We start from the raw sequence: 11646 nt of genomic DNA, 5'->3' as shown, positions 1-11646 counted from the left end.
GCAGCAACCACTGATGAAATCAATGAAGTTACAGTTTTTCTTCACATAGTCCTTGTCTCCAGAGTGGTGATAATAAGTTGAACACATGTACTTTCCCCGACTGTGGAGAAACGATATGTTTCATCCATAAAATTATTCACGAAAAGTTGCATACCCCGGGTACCAATTTTAACAATAAACTGAAATGCTGAAGTCCGAAGACGGAAATGATGACCCAATCAAACCTTCAATGCGAAGGAAGCTGCAATTTTAGTTCTCTTCCCAATCAAACCTTCAATGCGAAGGATGCTGCAATTTTAGATTAAAGGTGCCTACAAGATGCAAAAAGCGGTGGACGAAAAGAGGGGAAGAAGGAGTGAACCTATTGCCATCCTGAAGGCATTAGGACGGGTTGTCCATAGACCCCTGCAGTGCAGGAGAAGACAAAACTTTGTCTTTTCGCTGCTCAAAAGATGCGAACCTGGATGAGAAAACACAAACTTGTTTGGATATGGATAAGAATACGCGAAATCAATATATATCAATGTATCGTTTTTTCCCACGTCTAACAGAATGAGCCGTGCATACATTAAATGTTCCAGAATTGGACAAAGACAAGTGTCTGAACGCAATTATGTCCGTCATTGCTTAAGAGAGCAACCTGAACAATTGGTCAGTGTCAAAAGGAGACTTTTCATGGTTACATGGTGATCAAAGTGTATATTGCAGCGTGGAACAAATAAAATAACTGAAAAACAATGAGTTCCACAAGAGATCAAATGGAAACTCAATCCAACTGTGGCATTTCACTTTGATTGAATATGGGAGCGATTGATCAGAATTCGCAAGAAAGGATTGTCCCTAGAGTTGGGGAACCAAATATGGAAGATGCTCATTCAACACCAATATGTCGTGTTGGACAAACTTTGAATGCAAAACCATTGACACCAGTAAATTTTGAAAAAAAACTGAATGCTATTACCCAAAATCTTTTCTTGATTGATCACAAAAACATTTTTCTACAAAATTTACCAAGCACAGAACAGTTTGCCTATCATTGAATGTTCTTCCAACAAACACAAGCTTATTCAATCTCTTCTGGTAATATTCAAAAAAGTCTAACTGCTGAAATTGATCAAAAGGCAAAAAAAAGAAATGCAAATCAGGTAAATGCCTGAACGAAGGTGATGTCGTCTAGTGTTTTCTGACATCTCTTCGATAGACAAAGATTCAAGAAGTTGTCTAAAAGAGGCCTGCCGTGAAGCTGGCTCTAGTATTACCCATTGCTGAGGGTTTTCTTTCAAAACGCAGGGCCGACGATGTTGAAGCTCAGTTTGAATAGCTTGAATAGCTTACACTGAAACGGAAAACACAACAGCTTAGAAACAGAGTGGAAAAGTTTTTCTTTTTTGTCAGCTTTGTGTTGTCATAGCTTGTAAATGTTAAGTCATTTTTCTACTTGAAATAGCAACACTAGAAAATATTCATCTACAACAGTTGCGGAGAACGCCTTTCATAGTGTTAGTCATAGAAGTAAGCTATAATTAAACTGTCTTGAGCAGTAAGTATCGTGATAAAATGTCTTTTACTTTACACAATATTGAGCAGTAAATTGTTACAGTGTCCTACTTGAAAAACTTTATTTGAGCGGTGAGTTATTTGTTTCTGTGTCCTCTATATACGCATTACTTGAGCTGTAATTCAGTTGTTACAAACCACAGTTTATTGTATTTCAACTTGTGAGTACAAGAAGCAGTACGCAAATTAAATTCAAATTTGTTTTTTTGTTTTTCAAGAGGTCGTAGACTTATATCATCGGCTTCGATATTAATCCCTATGGGACTGAACAGGTATATATGAAGATATGCCCTGTTTTCTGATCTTTGACAAAACCAGTCTAAATTGATTTTGAAAAATTAATATTACAATCAATCACAAACTGAAACTGCAAAGACGCAGTAAGAACATATTGGATATACATACAAGGCAAACTTCAAAAACAAAATAGCCTGACTGACTTTGAACTGCTAATCAGAATGGGGCGTTGTTCTGATTTTTGTTTGTCACCAGCACGATTTTTAAGCACTACACTAGTTGCTATTGTGTCTTGTATCTACGAATTACTTGAGCTGCGGCCCAGCTGTAACAAACCCCCAGAGCTCTTTTTTCAACTCCGGATTACAAAAAGCAAAGCGCAACTTCAATTTTTGTTTAAATATATGCATAAACAGTTCTTAGACATATGTATTTGTCTCATATGTCCCATATGTCTAAGAACTGTTTATATGCATAAACAGTTCTTAGTCATATATATTTGTTGATTTCAATCCCTATCGGATTGAACTTGTATAAATAAAGACACACTCACACAGCCGTGTTTTGTAATCTCTACTAAAACCAATTCAATTCGTTTTAATTAAAAAACAAAGATTATTGAATAGTCAAAAACTGAGACTCTTGTGCATCGATAAGAGTATAGAGGATATACAGTTAGAAAAGCAAACAGCAAAAAAGGAAAGATATCTGTCCGCGGAAACTTGAAAAAGAAAACTGAAGTCTGTCGAAATTATTCAGAAATTTTTTCTCTAGCTTGCCCGCGATTTCACTGCATAGTATTTTTAGAAAAAGAGCGGAAAAATTTCAGTTGAAGATTTTCAAAATCAAATGAAGGTTTAAATTGAAGAAAACTATTGGAAATTCAAAATACAAAAGAAATTCTTTGATTCATATTTAATGATGAACTTCACAATTTTGACATTTGACGGGAGTCTGATCATTGCGGCAACTGAAAGCAAATACAAAACGAGAATGGAGTCTTAAACCTTCAAGACAACTGAAAATTTTGAAGCTTTCTACCTGAGCCTTCTTCTACTACAAAACAACTTTTTGAATATTATGTAGCTCTTCATTAAATTGATTGTACGGACCAACAGATAATATTCCAGTTGAAACAAAACAACAAGTAGCCAACAAATTTTCAATTGATGGAACTATGAATCAAAACTGTATAGAAAAAAGCTTTTATCAAAAACAAATACATCGTGGTGCAGTAAGTTGAACAGAATGTAAAATTATGACACTTTCTTGGAAAAATCCTGGGTATACCCGTTAGCCGATATTCTGTTGTCAAAATTTAACCACCTGATATAAGTACTGAAAAGGAAAAATTTAATATGGCTGATTTTTTAACCAAACAAGACCGTACAGAAAGAAAAGTGCCCGACTAAAGTTGTTTTGCCTTGTGCATAAATTACAATCCATGATCCCATAAAGCCACGAGACTGTGTTTAATGATTTTCTACAGATTTTAGCCTCAATACAGGCACAGCATCTCGTTCAATAATAGGGCCAGTATTCAGACTACGCCAAAGTCAGTCAACTTAAGATCAGATTTTTTGCAGGCAATTTTTTGGTCCAAATACCAATGTAAAGTGGGACCTGGTGACAACTTGGAGCTCAATTTGAACACTGTCAGCAATAGTTCCAAATTTTCTGCTTTGGTGCTTCACGTGAATGGAATGCTAAATTACGTTCTGATAGCTAAATGACGCCATTACGGTAACAGAAGGTTTTCAAAATCAGGCCAGTTGGTAACATTTCACACGCAGCGTGTGCATATTCGGGCACCGAATTCTATTGCAACAAAAGAACAAAAGATTGGAAGTGGCCGGCAACACTTCATACTTCAGTCTTTTGGCTCCTATTTACTGATGTTGATCTATTTGAGGAATGATCTCTGATGTATCTCTTAATGATCTCTAAAAGATATCTGATAAATGAAGCCATTTAGTCTTCTGATACATTCATTCCAGTAACTTGAGGTTAAATACGTGAACCCATTAAACAAAACCAGTAAACAAAATAAAAAGTAAACAAAGTATCCTTTACACTATCAAAAATGAAGACTGAATTAATTTTAATGGAACCATGGAAGACTCCCACGACTCCGACTTCGATTCCAACTCCGACTCCGACTCCGACTTCAGCTTGATGTTGTTATGCATTCTTTGTTGATGTCGCTTTAGATTCGATTTATAGATGGGTCTAAACTCGCAAAGGTCGCATTTAGTGGGCTCAATGCTATGCTGGTGAACACGTGCTATATGCCTCGCAGTGATGTACTGCGCACGTGACACCTAGTCACAATGCGCGCACTCCTATCTTTTCTCCTTGCGTTCACTTACAATAACCTTCTCACTCTGTGCCCGTCTTTTACGCATCTTCTTCATTAGATCGCCCCTTTCATTATCAATGTCAACTACCTTTTTAATGGTCCTAATGCCATGTCATGTTTTATTCTCCGGATCACCAACAATAAAAAACAATTCTTTCTCCTCGCACTCAATGATCGAACTATGGAATTTAAATGTCACCTTTATGATTTCCAATCCAATAAACAAATTCAATCAAGCAGTGAACGAAGTCTCGCAACGAAGTCAAGAAAACAAGTTTCAATCAGATCTGAAATACACAACATATGAAGATCATTGAGTCTACTATTGAAACACTGGAAAAAGATAAACATAAATAGACTAAATAACACGGGGATTGACACCCCACGGGCGAAAGCCCGAAGCTTGTACTACTTATATATACATTGGTGTAATCACATCTTTCAGGTGGAAACGGTGCAGGTCGGTGGAGGTCGGTGGTGGTCGGTGGTGGAGGTCGTTGGAGGTCGGTGGCGGAGGTTGGTGGCGGAGGTCGGTGGAGGTAGTCGGAGGTAGGTGGAGGTCGGTCGCGGAGGTCGGTGTGGAGGTCGGTGGAGTTCGGCGGAGGTCAGTGGAGGTCGATGTGCAAATTAGTTGTTGCGTAGTTAGTTGAAGTAACTAGAATACCTCGTGAGGGTATCGCCATGTTAAAAAATCATGCATGAGATCGAGTTTTTCGAAATTTTCAAAATTTGCTATGTACAGTCTGCCAGTTCTTTGTATGTACAGTCTGATGTGAAACATTCTGTGAAGTGTTGACCAATAATGTAGATGAGGCTGCAAAGAAGAGGGACAGACTGGGATGGTTCCAAATCGACTGTGGCCGGACTGGCAAAAGTATTTATACCGCTATTTGACTGGGACAGGAATGGTTACAATTGAAAATCATGAAAATCAATGGTACAGCGCTGATACCCACTGCGACTAAAGTTCGAGCAATACCTCTTGCATTATAAAGCATACACAGAGAACAGATAATAAACACCATCACATGATACATGAGAATCAACGTCATTTCAGAATTTAAATGTTTTAAATGTCCTAATCTTTCTCTTTTCTATCGTTGAATACGCGCCGTTGCTACCTAGTGGTGAGTTAGCCAGTGGGTGTTCTCATGAACAAATTTTTGCCACCTAATGAGAGGGGTAAAGACCTTCATCTTTTAACCTCGCGCAATCAGAGGAAAAACTCCAATTTTATCTGTTTGGTATTTTTATTCAACAACGATTGCACTAAATGCGATTTTCTGAAATTGAATTTTATAATAAAATAACTACTCGAAATAAGATGAAGATGATTAATGAAATTGTTGACAGCAGCATCATGCGTTCGAATTTTACCAAAAACACAATGTTTAATAACTTTTATAGACTTTAAACTTTTTTCATATTAATATAAGGCGAAGAATAATTGACTTTTTGAAATTGAACTCTTCTCTTAAATCTTGTCATCTCCAAATAACTTCTCTTCTTCCCAGTTGAGTCTCCAGAGAATATTTTAGATCAGAGGGAAAGAAGCAACCAAGTTGGTTTTCCTGAAACAATTTTTCGTTAAAGTGTTAGCGATTTATTACCAGAATCCCAGTCAGTTTTGACTATCCTCAGACAAGTGAGATCTTAGAAGAATTCTGATAGAAAAAGTTCTAAATATTTCAACTTATTATAAAGTGCTCTCACTCATCCCAAACTAATGACAAAAAATCTGGGAAATTGATACGAAGATTTAAATAAAGGTTTTAAAAAATTAACACGAATATTAAAGATTCAAATTTAAAATGGAATATCGATTTTGAATTTGAATTTCTCACATACACACCATATTTAGCTTACAAGGAATGTAAACTATATGAATTGTTTTTCACCACAGGTACTCTGTATAAAACTTAACTATATTTTTCGACAACCTCTGTCGAGGGAAAAGTCGAGACAATTTTTTATCTTAGGAAATGATTAACACCTCAATCTACTCCAAACATTTAGCCCAGACAAATTTATAGAAAATATGTTATAGAATAGTTTAGTCAACAGTACTAAATAGTGATTTTTTTAAGTTCGTTCAATTTCCTCATTGAGCAATAATGCATGAACAAGTTGATTAAATTTATTTTTCTTAAAAAATGTTCAGGAGTGTCATAGGAAAAATATTTATAAATTATTTTTTTCGTACAAAATGAATATTTTACAATTTTCAGGAGTTTCCATTGAGATTCACATCTGGCTCTGAATGCATATGCATAATATCAAAAAGTTCTGTTTGAACAAACTGCTTCATTATATTATTAGAGCAAATGTTAAGTTATTTCATGAATGATAACTCTCCTTCATTCAATAAATCTTACAAATTGGTAAAAAAAAACTCTATATACAATTGATTGCAATACCTAACTGCATGTAAGAGATGCGAGCAAAAAGTCGCTCTCCTCGCAGGTAATGAATGGAAAATGTTTTCTTGAAACTTCTTTCGTATACAAAACTAAGTTTTAACAAAATTAATTTGACTAATAACAAATATATAACAGAAACTTTAATGGCTTAGCTGGGAATGGAATTTAGAGCAGCATTAAATTTTCAAGTTACATCCGTAAACAACAATGGCAGCTCATACGAAAAAAAAGGAAAAAAAAAACGTGAAGTGACTGGATGGGAAAACAGATAAAAAATTATTAAGAGAAGCGAAATTTAAAAAGAAAGAAAATGGGTGCACTCAAATAGGAAACCACTGCGCTACAAAAAGTTAAGACTGAATAGCATTCATAACAATGCTCAGCTCCAATACCAAAAATCGATATGTCCAGACCCAATTGAACGCACATGGGGCGTCGTGACCTCAAATTTACACGGCCTGGAAACATGAACGAAAGCAATAAATCCTGTACTAAGTCAAACTTGAAAGCAGGAAGTCTGGACATAGGTAACTCTGATTATACGAATTTCTCCCGAATTGGAAAAGATAAGCCAAAAAGTGTTCATTTCATGGTTGATTCAGCACTGGTACTATTGTACTCGGTCAAGTAAAAAAATTCTACGTAAAAAACCTCCAACCAATTGCGTACAAATGACACGGGATCAAAAGCAGAATGAGTTTTATGGATATATTGTGCTTTCTATCGGGCAATTTTTCGCCTAGAATTATAGAAAAATGTTGAAGTTAAAAAAATTACGCTTTAATAACTTGATGGATTTCAACCGGTATTTCTTTGAGCCAGATATATTGTGCTTGTATGTACTTACTACCAAGGCTGTACATCTCATCTATCTTCTTAGATATCTGTGCATGAAATGAAAACATTTTAAAATCTTTTGTGCAACCTATATGTATAAAGATGGGAAGAAGTCTCGAAAAGATAGCACGAAAGTCTGGGCATACTTATTTTTGAACGTACAAGATACGCATAGAATATTAAATTTTGTATACTTTTTGAAATTAGGTGCACATGAAAGTCCTCGCATAATAATTTTTGAAGGCGCGAAGAACGCGCAAAAAGGGTTGAGCTGACGAAAGTCTGGACAAATGGTTTTTGTCTTGGACAGTTTTAACATAGGCATCCTCTGTTTTGAAGTGTCTTGACATGCTAATTTTTGGTTTGATACTTCAGGCTGTGAACTTTTTTTACTGGTTGTATGTTGGCGAGTTGCTCATCTGGGTTTTTCTATGATTAATGTCAGGTGTCCCGTTTTTGACAGCCAGGATTCAGTGATCATAAAACCAGAGTCATCGTTTCTTTAATATTTTTTCCATTGATTAAGATGTAACTTTTCTCTGTTCGTCTTGCACATCTTGAGTGCCTGGATTTTAAGCTTCAACACTGCTGATGACCAGTGGAGGCCAAGGACGTAAGTTTACAGTTAATTTTTACCGTCAAACATATGGATCAGCGATTTTGCTTTACAGGAATCTTATGAATGTTGGATCAAAGTTGAGTTCCTATTGGCTCTACACGCGCTATTCGAAAGAAATACAAGTCTTGATCAAGATCCGTTAGGTACTGAGGAAAATATCAGATAGGTATTCTTTGAAATTTCCTTGCTGAGAATTTAGTCTGATCCAAGCACAAGAATCGTCAGTTTTGTCCGTTTCACTTTGCCAAAACCGACCAAAGCTCTTATGTTTCGTCGTTTTGATAGATTTTTGTAGGTATTTAAATGTAAATTGTAGGTTTTCGTCGATTTTAAATCGTAAGAAGCATCTGTTCTCGTCGGTTTGAAATAAAAGAAGCGTCGGTTTTTGTCTCTTTTAAATGTATGAAGCGTTGGTTTTTGTCGGTTTAAATCTTAAGAGTCGTCGAGGAATGAACGGAAAACATGCAAGAAATGAGGCGCAATAGAGCCTATAAACCTATCTTATCCTATGCAAAAACGAATATTCTTTGAAATTTGAATATACACATAAAAATGAAAGAGCATTAAAATAGCAAAAAAGCATTAGAATGATCAATCTAAGGCAACATTAAAGTTGTTCTCCATCTTCCATTTTGTTCATTTTGTTTTGATAATTTTCCTCAAATTCCCCTCACTCCTTGCATTTTCCTGCTCAATTTCCACTCATTTCTTTTTTCTTTTCACATCTTTATTCAACGATTCCGTTCATTCCAGTCAAGTTTTCGATCTTTCCGGTCATCTCTTGCATTTCTTCGAACCGAATTCGAGCGGACTGCTCGACTAATTTGACAATATTTGATTTTTCTTATAGAAAGTACCGACAAAATAAGGAACAAAACGACGACAATGGGCAACTCCTACATAAATTGTCGAGGATACCAACACAAAGGAACGACAATAATCGGCAGTTCATTAATTTAAAAAAAATACCAGTGAAATCGGCAAAAACGCTTTGTGGGTCGGTTTTGCCGCTATTGATAAACATGGGTGCTCCGCTTGATAAAACAGGAAGATTATTGTTCATATTTTGCGAGTTTTCGTAAATAAAACCAGATCATACATTAGAGTCTGAACTCCGAAAAAATAATCGGCTTTGAGGTATCTTATTCCCAACTACGTCTTTCTGGCACTAGACATAGACTTTTGACGAATCCAATTATAGATTTGATAACATAATGGTGACACATTCCGTATTACTCCCCAATATTTGAGGCTCTTGTTACCACACAGCAATCAAGATTTTTGTCTCAGAATGCCAAAAATTGCAGTCACATAAACAAAAATGATGATTTTATTACAGCAAAAGCAATTGTGCTCAGTAAGTTCTTGAACAAATTTTTTCGCCTCAAATTTTAATTTCCTTCCGAGATTCGAGAAAATTGGGATTGACTGTGACTGACTTCACAAAATGCGTAAAATTGAAATCGATCAAAATTGATTTTTTTTACTGACGGTTGAGTTTTTATGTTTTTGGTTTTTCACTTCCTTATGTAGCAATTCATTCAAATGACACCAAGAGCTAAACTTTTTGCTTTACAGTGCGCTTTTTTTCTCTCATCAGTTTCAGGAGCGTTTCGTTTAGCTTTTAAAATACTTAATCTGCTTGATAAAGAATGGAAAATATTGTTATTTTTTGGGATTTAATTACTCGTTACGTCAATCTCCAACTCATCGAGATGCAATCTTTTGTCACTCCATTTCACTTGACAGAAAATAGATTAAATTGTGGACAACAGTGACATGAAAATCTGTGGACAACCATAACAAAGTTCAATTTTATCCTACGCTCTAATTAATAAATTATTTATCATGCGATTCATTTATAAATTATAAACTCAATGACAGAATTTTGTCAGCTTTGTGCAAAATTTAGATCAAAGCGTACAAAATATAAGCTGCAATCAATACAGTGCTATATATTTTAGATCATCTCACAATAAATTGGACTCAGTGACAATCATATTAATGGCGTCAAACACAAATTGAAGCAAAACTAGACTTTAATATAATTAGCGGCTGATTATTTTATTACGAATTGCTCAGTACTGTTTTATCGTGATGGTTATTTTGATAAAATCCTCAGTACTATTTCTTTCATTATTCTCATTCACTAATTGTCTTTCAATAAACTTTAGTCCACAAACTTTCAATTTTAATCCAATCGTCGATGAATTTGATAAAAATCCCTCGCCTGCATATAAAAGCCTGCAGATAAAATATACATTAAGAATACAACGCTTTTTATGTAGTCTTTTCTATCAGATCTGGCAGAAAAAAATTTGCATCTTGTGGATATATTTAAATACAGTTGCTATTAACTGAACAAAAAAAATTACTGAGGGATTTTTATACAAAAAATCAGTCATATAGTTCATCAGCCATTGGCAAGAGTTGTTTCTCTGTTCATCAGTCATTTGTGTGCTCTGTTAGTTTCTTTCATCTATCAGCGTTTGCATTTAGAATCTGTCCCGACTCTTTAGGGACGAAAGTTTCCCTTAATTCTGAACTAAAAATTATTTAATTTATAATCAGTTATAACATTTAATCTAATTTCTAACTATAAGCCGCACAATTAAGTTACATTAAAGTTTCGTATAATACAGACGCGGCTAATAGTGTTGCAAAAATTGCGGGCAATAGCGACCCGGGCAATAGTGAAAAAAACATCAAAGCTGCGGAAATTAGTGATGATTAAAACGCGAAAAGTAGTTACCTTAGAGCGGATATTAGGGACGTAATTTTGCGGATAATAATGACAAAAAACTGTCCAGTTTTTTCGCGCGTCGTCAAATTCTGCAATCTGACAGAATTTGAACTAGTTTCCATTGTTTTCACTGTTGTCCGCAAAAGCCTATAAAGACCTATTTAAAAAATGGGAGAGCAAATCACGCTGACTTCAGCAGTGAAACTTTCTTGATCAAAATGTAGTATTGGCGACGTAATGCTGAAAATACAATCAATTCGTAATTCTACAGCTAAAAATTTTGACACTGAAGTGTGTTTTGTATAACTTGTCTTTTGAAAGCAATTTTTAACAAGGAGTAAAAAAATACGGTATTATCATAGTTCATGCTATCGCTAACTGGGCGTAAACATAAGCATCTATTAAAGACTCTTAAGCTTTAGTTTTTTTCGCGCTTTTGCCAGGTCCTTTTTCTGGAAGTGTTGCTAGATAAACTATTATGTTTGGGATAGAATTTTGTGATAAAAAATTATCTATTTTAAAAAAAAGAGTGAGAAAGACGACCGAGACCACTGAATTACATTTTTTTGAGCCAAAACAACAAAAAAAAATAGGCTGCAATCTCAATTTTTAGAAGATTTCAAGCGTGTTTTAATCAAAACGAAAAACAAAAACAGATTAGGCGGATAATGCGTATAAGTATTTGTTCCCATTTCTATTGAACATTAAATTGGCGTCATTATGGAGGTGTCAGATCCCGCAAACAAATTTCGGAAGCTATCGTCTTGGATACATAGTTTATGAGATTGTGACATCCCATATGTGGTATGAGCTAACTCCATATACTGCTAAAGCATTTGAGCTTAGAAGACTCGAACCTACTATCTCCAGAACA

Source organism: Convolutriloba macropyga, chromosome 5 (assembly GCF_964194025.1).
Source record: "Convolutriloba macropyga chromosome 5, txConMacr16.3, whole genome shotgun sequence".
NCBI lineage: Eukaryota > Metazoa > Xenacoelomorpha > Acoela > Convolutidae > Convolutriloba > Convolutriloba macropyga.
This window is presented reverse-complemented; position numbering follows the sequence as displayed.